Source organism: Echiichthys vipera (assembly GCF_963691815.1).
Source record: "Echiichthys vipera genome assembly, chromosome: 19".
In the NCBI taxonomy this organism is placed as follows: domain Eukaryota; kingdom Metazoa; phylum Chordata; class Actinopteri; order Perciformes; family Trachinidae; genus Echiichthys; species Echiichthys vipera.
In genome coordinates, this window is record NC_139844.1 from 3,735,819 (window position 1) to 3,754,025 (window position 18,207).

The 18,207-nt window shown below is 43.4% G+C and overlaps 1 protein-coding gene across 4 annotated transcripts in view; it reads right to left on the minus strand.

Annotated features, from left to right (window-relative positions):
• Nucleotides 1-18,207, minus strand: part of fynb (FYN proto-oncogene, Src family tyrosine kinase b) — a 108,691-nt gene that overhangs the window by 78,780 nt on the left and 11,704 nt on the right. For 3 of the 4 annotated variants that reach the window (XM_083934090.1, XM_083934088.1, XM_083934091.1), the window contains exon 2: nucleotides 4,081-4,149. The gene's annotated coding sequence lies outside the window, so the exon portion shown is untranslated. Of the gene's footprint in view, nucleotides 1-4,080; nucleotides 4,150-11,442; nucleotides 11,468-18,207 lie in introns of those variants that run through there. The other variant, XM_083934089.1, reaches the window with a different exon arrangement.

Sequence of the window (18,207 nt, forward strand, 5' to 3'; positions counted from 1 at the left end):
AGTAATCACATTCTGTTTCTATTTACATTGTTACAAAGCGTCCCAAATGTTTTGGAAATGGTGTTGTACAACATATGAACATATGGCTGCACCGGAAGATGTCAGTGATACATATACAGTTTTAGTGGCACAAAGTGGTATCTCAGTGTGCGGGGTTGTCTGAGGATCCCAGGACCCAGCATAGCACAGCAGCACTTTGATGATTCCCACTGTTGACGTCTCTCAGCGGGGCCGAGCAAGGCTGCTGCTGCTGCTGCTGCTGCTGCTGCTGCTGCTGCTGCTGCTGCTGCTGCAGCCGATTGGCTCCTCAGCTGTGCAGTGATAATGATGCTGACAGAAGGGCGCTCTGACATGAGTGGATCTGATGGTCAAGACAGCTTTTTCTATGAGGCTGGATATGTAAGAGCCATCACATGGCCAAAGGAAGACTCGGGGGGACATCCTATGATCAGAACCTGCTGGTGACGGAAACTAATGTGTCACTGAGGTTTCAACAGGCTTCTTTAAGACTTGGTTACACGCACAGGGATTCATCATACAGTACAGTGCATGTTGTGCGAGAGATTGGTGGGTACACTATAGTTTGCTGCCCAGAAGGAAGGCATGTGGAAGAAATATGTCACCAGATCTGTCAATACGATGGAATGAAGCTTATCTAGGTTGATTAGCAGCATCACTTATGCCCACTAACTGTCTCTCCGTACCATCAGTCAAAATGAGAACCACAATAGAGCCACAGTCTGAGGGCAATGTTGACATTTCAGCAAATCGTTCCACAGCTTACACTGGCAACGTCATTAGCATGGAGGTAAAATTCTGGGAGGAGGAGAGAGCCACCGGTCAGCTTTAGAGCTGCGAGGAGACAAAAGGAGAACACAAGTAAGTGTTTGTCTTATGTCTCGTGATTATAGCGATTAATATCAATGTCTCGCATAATGTGAGGATAATTACCACTGTGCTGTTCAGCAGAAAGTCTCAGAGAGACAGAGCGAAGCATTATAACATGATTGGAATCAGTGACACATTTTCTGTTTCTCACCAGCCTACAATACCACCCACCCAGTAAGAGCACGGAAACACACACACACACACATACACACATGCACGTTCCACAGTGAAGCTGCTCTTAATGTGTCATCATTGCAGAGGTTCTTCCATGTCACCTCTCGAGTCGAAAAAAAGCTGAGTCACGTGCAAAACTCAACTCAACGAGCAGCCAGACTTGCAGAAGCACCATAGGAAACTGGAGCACACATAATAAAGGAGCTATTAGCGCAGCGATGACTGAGCCTGCATAATGAACACATTAGCTATGAATGTCGGATACTCAGCCGACTGCTTTTCTGGAAGAATCCTTTGTTCAGCTGGTTTCCACTTACCCACTGATGAATTCTACCAAAAACTGCCCTCTCTATATATAGCTGTTTGTCGGGGTTTTTACAGTGAGTGTCCTTTGTCAGCAGGCTGGGTTTGGATTGTTGGAAGCTCCACTCACACTCAAATAGAGGAAGAAGCAGACAGAAATGTCTCTGACGAGGACAGACATGGACATCGCAGAACAAGTGAAGCTAAGAAAAAGAAAAGAAAGGTTCTTGTCTTGGGCTGAACTTCACTCCTAAAATATGAGGAGGCCTGGCTGCTAGCTGATTGTTTTCAACCTACAGATGGGTGACAATTGAGAGAACCGACATAAAAAAGCATGAGTTAGTAGGTTGTAGTCTTGCAGTCATGTACCATCGAGGTTAAAAATGAACCTCAATGCTCATGTCTGAACTGTCACTGCAAACCTGAAATGATCCAGAAATTACCTGGAGGGCTGTATGTGTGAACGCAAATATCAGATTAAGTCGGACTGGACATCGACTAGAGTTAACCCTGCCATCTCACTGGTACAAATACTGTTTAATCTCTGAGAGAGACAAACAAAAAAATCTATCTGCCAAAATAATCAGACAAATTCAAGGAACAGCAAGAGCAGGGTCTGAAAATAAGGATTGACCACACCAGGCAAGCTAATCTGGCAAAAAATGTAGAAAGTAGAGATGGTTGTGAGTGATCGATTCCTCCAGTAATCCCCCTTTCAAATTAACTTGATTGGTAAACAACGGCACTTGTTGGTGTGACAAAAACACCTACAGTTTTTGGAACAAGCTCTTCACCTCACCACCCAAGAGAAGTCATGTGACTAGGGATGTCTGATAATATCGGCCTACCGATATTATCGGCCGATATTGAGTTAAAAATGTAATATCGGGAATTATCGGTATCAGGTTTTTACAACCGATGTTAGTTATGTAGGCTTCAGCATTTCCGAGTGTACCTGAATGCAACACGGGCCGTTTACAGGCGCGTGCTTGATGACATATAACAACAACAACACGCTAGACTCGTAGGTTGCTAACCGTGGCTAACAAGCTTCAGCTCGCCCGGTGCATGAGATGTCCGTGGTTTGGAAGTATTTCCAAGTGTCACCTACTAACAGTATATGTGCGCTATGCAATGACTGCAAGGCGTCGGTTATGAGAGGAGGAAACAAGGCGTCTTCCTTTAATACATCACATTTGATCGCCCACCTCAAGAAGAATCATGGGGAGTTATACGCTACATCTGTGCAGCAAAGTGATGAAAAGAAGCAACAGCCGACACCGAGAAACATACTTTTTCTATCGTTCAAGATGCCGGATTAACCAAACGTGTGGAGTTCCTTGAGCAACGTTATGTCATACCCAGTCGCAAGTATTTCTCAGACCAGTGCTTACCTGAATTGTACGGCATTGTTTATAGTCACGCCGAGAAGCTAATTTCTGGTGCTGTATCCATTAGATCCAATACAGGTTAGCATGTTGAGCTTAACTGCTAATTTATTGATTGTTTTATTTGCCAAGTTATGGCTCAGTCGTTACTCAGTCTGGAAAAAGAGGACTATGTTTGTTTACTACTCTGGACTGAAGATATGCATCTTCCTTGTTGTGATGTTGTCTGTAGTGTTGTTTGAGGCAAAATATTCTCTCTAAAAACACAAACAAATAAATGAATGGCACTTTTTTCAATAACTTATTTTGTACAGACTGTGTTCAAATTTGAAAAGCCGTGTTGAATTTATGTATGCATCCAGTGGGGCATCACAATAACATTACGCATAATGCGTTAATTCCATAATAGGTGATATGTGATGAATTTTGGTGTAAAAAGGCTGCATATATCGGTATCGGGTGATATCGGTATCGGAAATTAAGGGTTGGACAATATCGGAATATCGGATATCGGCAGAAAAGCCAATATCGAGCATCCCTACATGTGACCTACATGACAGGGTCATTGTGCAACACCCAGGCGATAAGTTGTATTAGTGAACTTGTTTTGAATACATTTTATTTTAGAAAGTGAGAAACATGTGTACACACACACACACACACACACACACACACACACACACACACACACACACACACACACACACACACACACACACACACACACACACACACACACACACACACACACACACACACACACACACACACACACACACACACACACACACACACACACACACACACACACACACAATATATATAAAGATATAGAGTTTGCCTACCAGATATACACTTAAGCCTTTAGCACTTTCAGCCATTAGCATCTGTTGCTTTGTAGGTCAACCTGAAACACCATCAGCAACATCCTGCTCCACTGATAACACACTGGTACACAGTGGCTTTTTCAAGTGAACACATGCTGCCCAGTATAGTATATACAGTCCATGCTAATGCACCACAGGTATGTGAATCCACTTGGGACAGCTGGCCAGCCTCTGGAAAACAATCTCAGCTAGTGGTGGCCAGCTGGTGGGTATCTGTGCAAGCTTTAGTGCATGTGTGTGCTTATGACACACATGCAGTTAAAGACGAGGAAAAACAATGAGCATGTTTTGCAGTCCATCTGCCGTCAGTATTTACAGGAGGTCATTGTAACACAGCGATGCACATGCATGCAAGTAAACGCGCCTGAATTCATCTGGAAGCGTGTTTGTGTGAGGTTACAAATGTGTGTGTGAATCCAGTGGAGTGTGAAGAGTCATACCTCTGGTTTTCAGCGTATCAGGATTTTTATTTCCTCCACATAGCTTTGTGTGCCGCCAAAACAGAGGCCCTGCGGGAGCACAGAGATGATCCATTATTCATCGTCCAATTCAATAAAATATGAATATCAACTGCATGTGCCAGCCCCCGTCATTCACACTTCTCTGCGAAAATGGGTCTTGAAAATCTGTCCTAGCATGCTTTGGGTCAACGCCAAGGGACAGACAGCCTCAACTTCTATTAGTCCAGCTTTTTTGACCTATTACCATGGTGATAAAACATGAGGTAGTGTGATAAAAGATTGAGAGGAAGAGGTTGATAAACACTGATTTTTTCTAGTTTCAGTTTCCAGACCCCAATTTACTGAGACAAACAAAAACCATCTCACCTGACTGACACAGCAACCTGTCACCATTATGACCCGAATATTTCCATTAGTAAACAACAGGTTGCTGCAGAAAACACACAAGCTGCCAGTTTGAATGAAAAGCTTGTGTGATGGCCCTGTTCCACCACTCTGTAGTTGCAGCAGGCAGGTGGACATTAGAAATGCATTCATTCACTTCTTCAGGTGTGAATGAGGAGATGCTGTTAAATGTAGGGCATCACAAGCAGGCTTGAAAAAAAAAACACACACACACACAACGCCATCTGGTTGTCGACTTGAAATGATCTTTTCATTTCATGCACAGAATCATTGTTATTAAAAAGATGGTGTGTGCTTTACAGACAAGAAAAACTGCAATATATCCATGCTGGCAGAACAAACCCATTCAAAAGTAAAAATGTGACTCCATTTTAGGATTTTTAAAACCAACAGCAATCAAGATTTTAGAGGGGAATTTTTCACCAATTGCTAACATGGCGATAGACTTTTCCAATGTGGAAATTCGAAATGAAATGATCGATCTTTCCTTCCTGGAATTTCTTTTGGACCAATATAACTTAAAGGTACTCAGAAGGCTGCTTTCTTAAACAACTTTATTAAAGAATATGATCGTGGTGGTGCCTGCTGCCGTGGTCCTGCATGCTATATAGACTTCTGGTTCCGGCGCTGTGTAAAGCGGCAGACAGCAACAGTTGCTCTCTCTCCTTTCTGCACTTTTTAGCTATTTTATCTTATTTTACTGTTATTAGTGCTTTTTCCTGTAAGTCGTTGTGCTAACCTTAGCCAACTATGTTCGTTAACTTTCTTACATGTTTTTTGTCCATTTGTCTCATTCTTGGGACTATTTTTGCCGACCGCGTCTCCGTCTGAACGCAACAATGCGGCGGCTCCATTGTTTACACCCGCGAACAGCTGTTGTCGCTAATACCAACGCCACTGATGCGTGAGAGGCCTGAAATCCCCACAGAACTGAGGAGAAAGTACAGGGGATGTAAGGCTGGACGTAAACAACGGGAAAAGAAGAGGAGATACAAACCATCTCTCCCTTCCATCACCATGGGGAACGTGAGGTCGCTGGCTAATAAGATGGACGAGTGGGCGGGCCTGGTGAAGACTCAGTGGATGTATCGTGTGAGCAGTGTGCTGTGTTTCATGGAGACGTGGCTCCACGAGGACATCCCGGACTCTAATGTAACTGTGGACAGCTTTCAGACTGTTCGGGCGGACAGGAGTCACCGTGAGAGTGGCAAGAGGAAAGGTGGGGGACTTGCTATTCTTATTGACAACAAGTGGTGTCATCCTGGACACGTTACTGTAAAGGAGCTGTGTGCAGCCAGGACATTGAGCTGCTTGCAGTGAGTCTTCGGCCATACTATCTGCCAAGGGAGTTTTCACACGTGATCGTCATGGTTGTTTACATTCCTCCGACTGCAAACGCGGCGCGCGCGAGTGGCGTCATCCACACCGTCGTCGCGGGCCTTCAGACACGGCACCCAGACGCATTCATTGCAATATCTGGGGACTTCAGCCACATCACTCTGGCTGCAACACTGCCCACTTTCAAGCTGTTTGTGGACTGTCCCACCAGGGAAAACAAGACACTGGATCTAATGTATGCTAATGTTAAGGAGGCTTACAGCTCCACTGCCCTTCCTCCTCTTGGAAAATCAGACCACAACCTCATCCACCTGCATCCCCTGTATAAGCCCCAAGTCCAGCGGCTTCCTGTGACCACGAGGACTGTGAGGAGATGGTCACAGGAGACTGATGAAGCTTTACAGGGCTGCTTTGAACTTACAGACTGGGATTTGCTCTGTTTTTCTCATGGAGAGGACCTTGATGATCTCACGGACTGCATAACAGGGTACATCAATTTCTGTGTGGACAGTGTTGTTCCTACAGTGACTGTACGCTGTTTCCCAAATAACAAGCCCTGGGTCACCAGGGACATCAAGGTCCTGCTGAATGCGAAGAAGAGGGCCTTCAGAGATGGGGACAGAGAGCAGATGAGGCAGGTCCAGAGGGAGCTGAAGGAGAGGATCCAACAGGTTCAAAGACACCTACAGGAGGAAGCTGGAGCCCAAACTCCAGCAGAACAATTTAAAGGACGTGTGGAGTGGCATGAGGAGCATCACTGGCTACAAACCATCTGGTAGCCAGACAGTAGGAGTTGGTACTGAACGTGCCAATGAACTGAATCTGTTCTTCAACAGATTTGACGAAAGGGCTCTGGACCACCCCCCCACGGCTCCTCCACAACCATCCACCTCCAAACCTCCAGTCATGCTGACACCCCCCCCCCCTTGATTCCTTCCTGATTTTGCCCTACCTGTCCCCTCCCCCCGCTATCACCTTTCTCCACCCCCACCAAACACACAGCAGACAGACCTTCACTGCAGAGCAGGTGAGCAGACTCCGCCCAGGCAAGGCAGCAGGTCCTGACGGTGTCAGTCCGAGGGTCCTCAAAGCATGTGCGACCCAGCTGTGTGGAGTCCTGCAGTACATCTACAACCTCAGCCTGAGTCTTGAGAAGGTCCCTGTGCTGTGGAAGACATCCTGCCTGGTACCAGTACCAAAGAAGGTGTGTCCCAGCACCTCCGAAGACTGCAGACCGGTGCAGCTGACATCGCACCTGATGAAGTCCCTGGAGAGGCTGGTCCTGTCACTTCTTCGGCCCCTGGTCAGCTCATCACTGGACCCTCTACAGTTTGCCTACCAGCCGAGACTAGGTTGTGTAGGACGCTATCATCTTCCTGCTCAACCGTGCCTGCGCCCACCTGGACAGACCGGGAACCACAGTGAGAATCTTGTTCATGGACTTCTCCAGTGCGTTCAATAATATCCGGCCTGCTCTTTTGGGACGTAAACTGACGCAGATGCAGGTGGACCCTCCCCTGGTTTCCTGGATTACGGATTACTTGACGGGTCGACCACAGTATGTGTGACTGCAGGACGGAGTGTCTGACACTGTGGTCAGCAGCACTGGAGCTCCACAGGGTACTGTTCTTTCCCCATTTCTGTTCACCCTGTACACCTCAAACTTTCAGCTCCTCTCTGAGTCCTGCCACCTGCTTGAGTTTGCTGACGATTCTGCAATTGTTAGCTGTGTCAGTGAGGGAAAGGAGGAGGAATACATGGGCGTTGTGGACTCCTTCGTCGACTGGTGTGCTGCTAATCACCTGATTCTAAACCCCACCAAGACTAAGGAGCTAGTGGTGGATTTCCGCAGGAGTAAATCTGCCCCCACACCCATCTCCATCACGGCGTGACTGTGGATGTAGTCCAGGATTACAAATACCTTGGAGTATACCTGGATAACTAACTGGACTGGTCCAAGAACACTGAGGCTGTTTACAAGAAGGGCCAGAGTCGTCTCTATTTCCTGAGGAGGCTCCGGTCATTCAATGTATGTAACACCATGCTGAGGATGTTCTATCAGTCGGTGGTAGCCAGTGCCATCTTCTTTGCTGTTGTGTGCTGGGGCAGCAGACTGAGGGCAGCAGACGCAAAGAGAATCAGTAAGATCATCAGGAAGGCTGGCTCCGTCCTGGGGGTCAAACTGGACTCTTTGGTGGCGGTGTCTGAGAGGCGGATGCTGTCTAAACTGCACAGCATCGTGGACAACAACTCTCACCCTGTCCACTATCTGCTGACCTCCAGCAGAAGCACCTTCAGCCACAGACTCATTCTCCCCCGGTGTAATACTGAACGCCGGAGGAAGTCTTTTCTTCCGGTGGCCATCAAACTTTATAATTCATCTCCCCCCGGTCAGGTAAGGAACAGTGGAGACACTGTATCCTGAGAAAATGTCACATTTTCACTTTATATCATCACTGCACCACTTTATTCAGTTGTACTGTTACTTACTTCAGTAAGAAATGCTGCTAAACTTTACACTGTCACTTTATATCACCACTACATCACTTTATTTAGTGGTATTGTAACTTACTGCTGCTACAATTTACTGTGCTTTACTGTAACCTAGTTCTGTAGGAAATGCTGCTACATTTCACTGTGGTTTACTGTAACGTATCTCAGTAAAATGCTGCTACACTGTACTTTACTGTCACTTAGTTCTGTAGGAAATGCTGCTGCATTTTTAACATTTTTAACACTTCTAACATATCGCTCCTTTTCACTTATTTAGTTTGTACTTATTTTATTTCAATCTGCTGCTAAACTGCACAGTGCGTATTGTTGTATATTGTATATACCTATGCTTAACCACAATGTCTGTTGCACTCTGTCACACTTAATTATTTTGATTTATATTACGTTAGCTTTATTTTGATTTGATTATGTTAGCTTATTGTTACTCTGATCCTTTCCCACCTTTGTATTGAAACTGTTACACAATAATTTCCCTCGGGATAAATAAAGCTTCTTGAATCTTGAATCTTGAATATAATCTATCACCTTAGCTGTGCTGGTTTCTACTATTCTGCTGTATTAACTGCCATAACATATAAGTCATATTCACATTACTATGGATTTTTCTTCCTCCCCAACCAGTGCAGACAGTTGTCCGTCCTCCACAGAGCTGGGTCTGTCCGACGTTCCTGCTGTTAAAGGGAAGGTTTTCCTTGCCACTGTACTCTACGGGGGAATTGCTGGGTCTATGTTTATCATAAATAAGTCATTGAGTGTGGTCTTTACCTAGTTTGTAAAGTGTCCAGAGATAACTTTTGTTATGATTTGGCACTGTAAATAAAATTTAATTGAATTATTGTCATATCATACAATGGATTACATTGTCAACTACATGCATGAACCCCATGATTTATGTTTTCATTTAGCTTTTTTTGACTTTTCCACATGAGCCGAAGAAAAACGACACTTGTACACCTGAGCAAACCTTAAGAGATGCCATGAGAATGAAACTCTAACTCTTGCATTAAAAAATGGTGGATTTGGGGTGTAATAAATTGTTTGACCATGCTCCGAACAGAGTCATTTTCTTTCTAGGAGAAATCGAAACACTAAGCACTCGCAAGAATTGACACTGGACGTGAAAGTGGACTCAAAAATCACAAATCTCAAAATTCATTGATTTATGGTAAATTTCAGCAGTTAGTGCTACTTGCGCTGCTCAGGAAGCCTGTTTAACTAGGCTAGAGGATGCGAGTACATCTGTCTTTGTCTCTCTGTCCATCTGTCTGTCTTTCCTCTCTTTCTCTTTCCTTTTCTTCCTCCCCAACCGCTGCAGACAGATGTCCGTCCTCCAGAGAGCTGGGTCTATTCCACGTTCCTGTCTGTTATAGGGAAGGTTTTCATGCCACCGTACTCTATGGAGGAATTGTTGAGTCTATGTAAATCATAAATAAGTCACAGAGTGTGGTCTATACCTAGTCAGTGTCCTGAGATAACTTTTGTTATGATTTAGCACTATAAATAAAATTGAATTGAATTGAATACTGTAACATGGTGATGGATATAGAGACCCAAGTGCTCCAGCTAAAGACAGATGTGCCAAAGCTCAACCAGGAAACAGGGAAATAAAAGGTTAGTTTTTGAACATTTATCTGATGCTGATGATTGAGTGTTTCCACCGTCACTCTCAGCTCTCCAGAGGAACTCAGAGGGATTAGTCAGCATTTTTTACACACACTTAACCTGTGCATTGTGAACACAAAGTGCTCAAGGTTGCTTTGCTCTTTGTCGCTGTATTTTAGCCCTCTAGACTAACTGCAGATGCTCGGAAAAACAAAAAGACGGAACGCTAGCAAGACTAGTGGAATGAAGCTTGGTCTGAGATAGAACTTATACTCTGTCACAGGTTTTATATTTCTGGATACAATGTTCACATCCTGCATACGATGACAATGAATCATCTACCAGTAACTGTTAAATACAGGGTCAGAAGTGTTTTTTCTCTAATGTGTGATTAGCACTGATGAAGCCTGTTCATCACACTAATTGAGTGTCAAATAGCTACGCAGTTACTGAATAAGTAAGGACTGGTCCGACTCTCATATGACAATGTGAACGCCAAAAGAGTGCATTTTCTGTTGGTCCACTTTGAGAGGACTGAGTTTGGTTTATTTAAAAAGGACTATATGTAAAAACCCTGAGAGAGTCTTCACTAACTCCTACAACAGAATTAGTGCTTTGTACATCTCTCAACTGTGGGGAAGAAAGTGCAGAATTACACCATCAAGGACATTTCTGACATGCTACAAGGCACGGTGGTGGTGGACTGCTAGAAATGAAGCGAAGTGCTGCTGACTGCTTTGGCCTGTCTACTCGTTTTGTCCTATGTTATTTTTCAAGAGACAAAGAAAGTAGAAGAGACAGGAAATGAGAAAGAGCAAGCAAAGATAATGAGGACAAAGGAATGTAATAAAGTTATTTGTTTATGCGAGCATCCTTCAGAGTCATATTTGCTTAATCCACATAGAAAAGGTCCAACTTTTCTTAACGAGTTAAATCACCAGGCATGGATAAACTTAAAGAGTGGTTGCCAGCTCTTTGACTGACAGTAGAATTACACAATGGAGTTATTGTGTGGCAGGAGGGCTGGGGTTAACTGCATGGCGCGCCTCCTAACTGCCCTTTATTTACAAAAGACGTGCTGTCACCCCTGCCAAATATGTTCAAACCCATTAGCTGCTGATTTGACTTTAAAGCTCAGCCCGCTAATCTAATTTAATCTGTCTCTGTGGCTTGGCTGATTGCTGGAGCAGCGCGATGATGGTGCTGCAAGTGCATGGAAGCTTCAGCAATGTGATGCAACTATTTGTTCTGCAACAGCAGACACCCACGTGGAAAGATGCTGCCGACAGTTTGTGTGTGGAGGGCCTATTACATGATGACTTCCTGTTATTGGTTGAGTTAGGCCACCACAGACTAAATGCTTCGTTTGGTAAAAGTGAACTGGTTTTATAATCACAAGATCAATACATGTGAAGCAGGTCATGATTAGTGTAGCACACCACCTGCTACTTTTAAAAACATTGCTTTGTCATTTAAACTCACCAGTGTAACAGCTGAATGGCAGAGATGTGGATGTAGTGAGGTGGTGGACTGCTAGAAATGAAGCAAAGTGCTGCTGCTGCTTTGGCCTCTCTGTGTCTTGGCAGAAAACACAGGACAAAACAAGTAAGAAAGTAGAAGACAGGAAATGAGAAAGAGTAAAAAAGCAAAGAGAATGAGGACAAAAGGATGAGAAGAGATCAGGTGTGACACTTTTATGTCTTTTAAGTCTCCGGTGTTATTTTATCCCATTTATGAATGACATATACTGTGCACTAGACCTATATTCTTTAATAAAGTTATTTGTTTATGGGGGGATCCTTCAGTCATATTTGCATAATCCGCATAGAAAAGGTCTATTTTTAATCCATGTCAAATGTTTCAGCCGTCATATCGGCAGTTGGCAAATTTTTCTCGCTCTCATGTTGAGAACAAATCTCGCAGGTCAGAAAGTATATTTAAAAACAAATGTTCCAAGTGGGATGTGTAAGAGTAAGTAGTATTCAAATATACAGCCAGAAAGAAAAAAGTTTTTTCTTTTTACAGCGTGTCTATTTTGGGGGTCTGTGCATAAGAACAGAGGGTGTCTCAAAATACTGGAGCCGACCTCAGTATGTGAGTGAAACATGTGATTTAAGTCTTCTTTACCAGCCCAAAATTGCCATTTGGCTGCTCCACATGTCTGCATCCGCTCTGTGGCCTCCTTCCTCTCTCTCTGTAGCGCGATGCAGTCATGGCGACGGGCTCCCAGCAGGCTTTGCTGCCCCTGGGCCCCGGAGGGCTGACTGACTCTCTTTTCATCAGCAGCCCCCTCCAATAAAACATAATAGCACTGAGGCTGCGGGGGAAAGTCATTGAGCTCCACAGAGCTGTCACATGAGCAACACAGGCACAACAGGCTCAGTCACTGGGACAGATGAGTGGGCTACTGAACTGGCCAGCAGGGTCTATAGAGAAGGCTCCGCTCTCAGTGTGTCGAGCTGCCACAGAGGGGCCGTGGGCAGGAAGGCAGGCACTGCATGGACTGTACGGTACAGCCAGAGTTCAAGCACAAAATCAGGCTCACCCCCTGTCAAAATCATTGAAGCACACATTTTCTTTTTAAATGCCATGCATTCTTCTTCATGGTCAAAAACCTGCACCAATGATGCAATTCAACCCGCCAGCAGTTTAGTCAGGGTTGTGTTATGCTGGTAGTGGCTTGAGTGTCCTGGAGCCTCCAACCTGCAGCAGAGATGAGCAGCGGGCTACAGAGGTCTGAAAAGATCACTTCTTTCTAAATCCACACCTCCACATTTGTTTCATTTTCAAACTTGTAGTCATTAACCGATACTGATTCAAATGACTATGCGGCCTAAAATGCTGTTATCAGTATCAGCGAGTATGCAAGATTGCAATGATCCGATATAACTCCATTTAGCCCCTAAAAACATACTTTAAAGTAGGTTTTTTATGTTCTTTTTCATAAGAAAGTTCTGCTCTGGTATATGATCTATTGATGAATTGATAAAAACAACATTACATTATTACAAAAATGAAAATAATTGTTAGTTCCGCTGTACATAGCAGATGCATTTACAGATGGCGCAATACATTATGATTGGCTGTACATTACAGTGATAGCATTGTCTTTCCTGGCATGTGACAAGAGATGAAGCTTTTTATTGAACTCATTTATAGCAAGCATTTAAAAAAAACAATCATTAGCTATAATTCCTCCATGCCTTCATGCTGCACTGGTGACAAAAAATTAGCCAAACAAAGTCGCCATTCGTATGGGGATTTCTTTTTTGTGTTCATTTAGAATTGGTTTACAATGTAATACATTGTAACCAATAATAATGTTCAATATTCTTTAATAAAGTTGTTGTTTTTAGGAATTAGCCTTCTGAGTACTTTTACAGAGTCATACTTGTGTAGAATTGGTGAACAATCCAGAAGGAAAAGGTCTATTTTCATTACAGTTAAAACATGTTCATGTAATTATTTAGATTTAAAACTGCTTTAAACTGTACTATAAGTTTTGTGGTTAAGTAAATACTTCAAATTCATTTTAAAACGTAAAACTAATCTGGTGAAACAGCTCTCCATTTACATGTATTGTGCATGTTTAAAGGAAATGAACTTGCTGTACAATTGAAGAACCCCGAGCAGGCTCTCACCTCATTCAATCGTGCACACAAATCCTGAGGAGTTGTCTGCTCCAAGAGGACTGAAGCAGTGTGACCAGAAATGACAGCAACACGGTTTCTTTCTGTTCATTGGGCTGACTTCAGAAATACTCACACACACGCAGGCCAGGCTTGCCCCTTGATGTTGTGAACAATTCAATAATTACATGCGTTGGCAACTAATTTAGACAGTGATTTTTGTAGACTGTTGATTATTCGTTTCACCCCTAATAATTGGTGAATTTTTCCCTCTAAAATCAGTATTGTCTTAGTCTTAAAGATCCCATATAGGTCGGCCCTAAATTTTTCTCTGCCTGGCCAGATAGATGACTGGCTAGCGATCAAGGACGAGTCGAGGCATCGAGTACTACCCAATCATAGCCAAGTAGTACTAGCCAATCACAACACAGTAGAACAGCTCTACTCACACATGTTCTAATGGATTATTCTTTTGAAGATGAATAATTATGCAGAGCAAAAACCACTGTAAAGTGGACAGAACTTCACACCGATTTCTCCACTGAAGGAAACATTTGTGCATAGAACTGTAGAGGTATTTCCAGGTACCTTCAAATTCATACACAAAGAAAAAAAAAACTTGAGAAAACTCTTTTTTTTTGGAATGAAAATTGTGAAAGGGCCAAGGACTCGTCCAAGTCACTTGCTAATAGGAGACGAGTGGTAGTTCAGGAGGAGAGGAAACCGGTCTTCAGAGGTCTCAGCGACAGGGACACGCTCCCTTACTGGCTTCAAACATATTAAAAACAACCACTAATAATCTTTGGGGGCCTGGGCCAAGCCTGAGGTGTCCCTGCTGGGAAATGAACCCAGGTCTCTGGTGATGGGTGACTCCTGTCCCTCTTTCTGCTCAGATGCGCCATGTGTTGTACAGTTGAACATAGAACTCCCTTCAGCCACCCACTTTTGGTTCATTTCAGGGCTAGTCTCTAAAGGGTAAGTAGGGCGTCTTGCCATTTCAATAAGAGCTGCATTTGCAAAGCTTACAGCTGCAGGCTACAGCCTTTACATGGATTTAGAGCAACCTTGCAGACTGTGGGGTTGTTCAGCAGTGATAATATATTCCGCTGCCTGTGGTTTTTCTGAAACATTGTCATGAGTTCATGGTAAAGATGTGACATGCTAGAACACTAACTAAATCCATGATGTTTCATCCCCATTCCCATGAGCCCTGATGGATGTGATTTGATTGACAGGTCATTACTGCCAGTGGGGCTGACCTTAAAACACTGCTGAGGAGTGGATTAAAATGGACAATTATCCTCACAGCACATTGTACTCTATCTGCACTGGCTGTCTGCATCCACACTACATGAGAGAGGGATTCACCAGGTGATTAAAGCATTATGGAGGAAGCAAAATGAGAGTTTGTTTGTTCAGATCAAGAGTGAACACTTCAGATACACTGAAAAGCTTTTGTGTCCACAGCACAGCAGATGAACAGCTGGTTTTACTCCTGCTTCCTCTCCTTGCATTTCTCAACGAAACCAGCGGAAATACTATATATTCTAAATGGCTGCAGTAGGAATACCATCTCTGTTATTTAACATGTGGCAGAGCCTTCTAAAGACAAAGCCCTGAGACGGTGAAGGCCAAGCATGACACCAATGCCAGAATGAGCGATTGTCTCCTTTGTCAGCATTTCGCCGCTGCATCAGCAATGCAGAGAAATGACGCTGCACAGTCAAACACAGAGGGCAGACAGAAGGCAGAGTTTAGTTCACTGTTACCGCAGTGGAAATTGGCCATAATAGCACCTCTTGGCGAAGACGACACATAGTTACTATCTGAGAGGAGATTCATCTAGAATTCTACATATAAACAGCCACTCGTCCAATCAGAAACAGCAGAAGTCAACATTGAGATTCATAGAAACCATAAAACATAATAGCTTCTTTGCAATGCAGATTGTTTTTTAACAGCATCATCCTCACGCAGCACAGGGAGGCTTTGTTGGGGCAGAATATAGCCTTTGTCACTCCCACATGACATTACACAAGGAAAAAAAAGTTCACAATGGAGGAAATGTGTGCAGCCAATAACATACGTACAGAGAGCACTTTGGTTTTCCCCTCAAAACACTTGTCCTCAGTCGGCCTGCCCCCATGGTAAACATATCATCAATAATTAATAAAGCGTAGCGAGGTTAGGGGTGGGCGATATGTAAGTTACTGAGAAGCGCAACCAAAATATTTTCACATATAAAAACATAGCTCTAAAAGATAAAATACATAACAAAGCATTTAGGCTAAAGAACCTTTCTGAACCTTTTTTCATCGGTGATCCAAGTAAAACGGACATTTTTTAAAAAGCTCCCTAAAGCACCTGTTGCCTCTGCTGGCTGTGGTCTGGCTGGTCTCCTGGCTGTTTCACTCTCAGCAAACTACCCGGTTTCTATTTTATTCCTGTCGTGCGCGTTGAAAGTGTTGCGATGGACAGAGAGCAGCTGATCATGAAGTTTCATTGCCACCGTACTCTACACGGGAATTGTTGGGTCTATGTAAATCATAAATAAGTCATAGAGTGTGGTCTTTACCTACTCTGTAAAGTGTCCTGCGATAACTTTCGTTATGATTTGGCACTGAAAATAAAATTGAATTGAATTGAATATTTTACAGCTTGTTCCACACATTCTGTGAATAAATGTGAACAGACAGCGTCAGTGCCTGGTAGTCTAGTCTGACGCTCACATGCTGTTAAGGACACAGTGTAACTCCTCCGTTCTGTTTACATTTTCAGCCAGGACTTCCGGCTGCTCTCTGAATAAAACATGATGGGGATGAGAAATCCTTGTCCTTGTTTGTAGTTCGCTGTGATTGGTTGATCGCCGTGTATTTATGAGGCGGACTAGCCACTAGTGGGATTTGGCTGAGGAAAAAAAAAAAACTGATAAAAATGTTTGGATTTGTTTCAACTTTTACTGTTAAACATACTATTCCCACGCCGGGGAAAAGGCAAAAGGGGTTTAGTTTGTGATTTTAATACAAACTTCAAATATGAAACTGTAAAAGAACACAAATTTTCAGTAACTCATCTAATATACGGGGAAAATGTCATGATGGTCTAATGTTTTAGATGCACCTGTATGTGATTGCTGCTTAGATATCCTGTATATAGTCATTACTAAGGCTTTCAATTAAACATATTTAAATGTTCTATGTTTTATGAATTGTATGTATTTCAATTGCATTAGACTTCAGTGTTGATTGTTGTTATAGATAAATGTTGTTAATATTTAAACAGGCAGTATTCATCTTGCCAGGTTTTTTTCAGTAGAGTTTTCTCTCTAATTAATCTTCTACATCCCTGCACCATTTTTTTCCGATATAGATAAGAAGCTGACCTTTATATAGTGTATTTATTTCTTAATATCTCTATAAAGGTACACACATTTGTGGCTAGTGAGAATGCTTAGTGGCTGGTAACTTTTGAAAACCAGTAGCCACAGTGGCTGGGGAGCAAAAATATTACTGTCAAGCTCTGCATAGGAAATATGACATTCTATTTAAGGCAGTGACTGGTTCATGACTGTGACGGTTAAGTTTAGGCAACAAGTGGTGACGGTTACGTTTAGACAACAAGTGGTGACGGTTAAGATTAGATAACAAAAATGAACACGTTTATATTCCTCAAAGGTAGGTATGAAAATAAATATTTTTTGTATCAGTAGAAAAATGCATCAGATCTAATTTCGAAACGTCAAATGCCTCAACCAGAATACGTACTGGGGAAAAAGCCTCCTCTTAGAAATAGAAAGCAACACTACCTGTGTTCCTCGAATGACAGAAAAGTCTTCAATCAACATAAAAAGCCACTAAAGGATTCTTTTTTTCACAGTATTACAGAATATCTGAAAACCTGAAATCTGTGCTGCATTGCATGCTGGTCTATACTGCTTTCTATACGCTTAATCAAAAGAATAGTTAAGATATTTATACAAATAATGACTAGCTGATGCTCTAAACATGATATCTGATAATTGCAAGATGGGCAGTACTTTCAAATCTACATTATCACACAGTTCAAAGTGATTATCATCATCTGGATTACATAACCAATGACTTCACATATGTGAGCAGATATATCTTCTCATCTCATCTTCATCCACTTATCCGGGGTCGGGTCGCGGGGGCAGCAGCTTTAGCAGGGGACCCCAAACTTCCCTTTCCCGGGCCACATTAACCAGCTCTAACTGGGGGATCCCGAGGCGTTCCCAGGCCAGTGTGGAGATATAATCTCTCCACCTAGTCCTGGGTCTTCCCCGAGGCCTCCTCCCAGCTGGACGTGCCTGGAACACCTCCCTAGGGAGGCGCCCAGGGGGCATCCTTACTAGATGCCCGAACCACCTCAACTGGCTCCTTTCAACGCTAAGGAGCAGCGGCTCTACTCCGAGTTCCTCACGGATGGCTGAACTTCTCACCCTATCTCTAAGGGAGACTCCAGCCACCCTCCTGAGAAAAACCATTTCGGCCGCTTGTACTCGCGACCTCGTTCTTTCGGTCATGACCCAACTTTCATGACCATAGGTGAGGGTAGGAACGAAGATTGACCGGTAGATTGAGAGCTTTGCCTTCCGGCT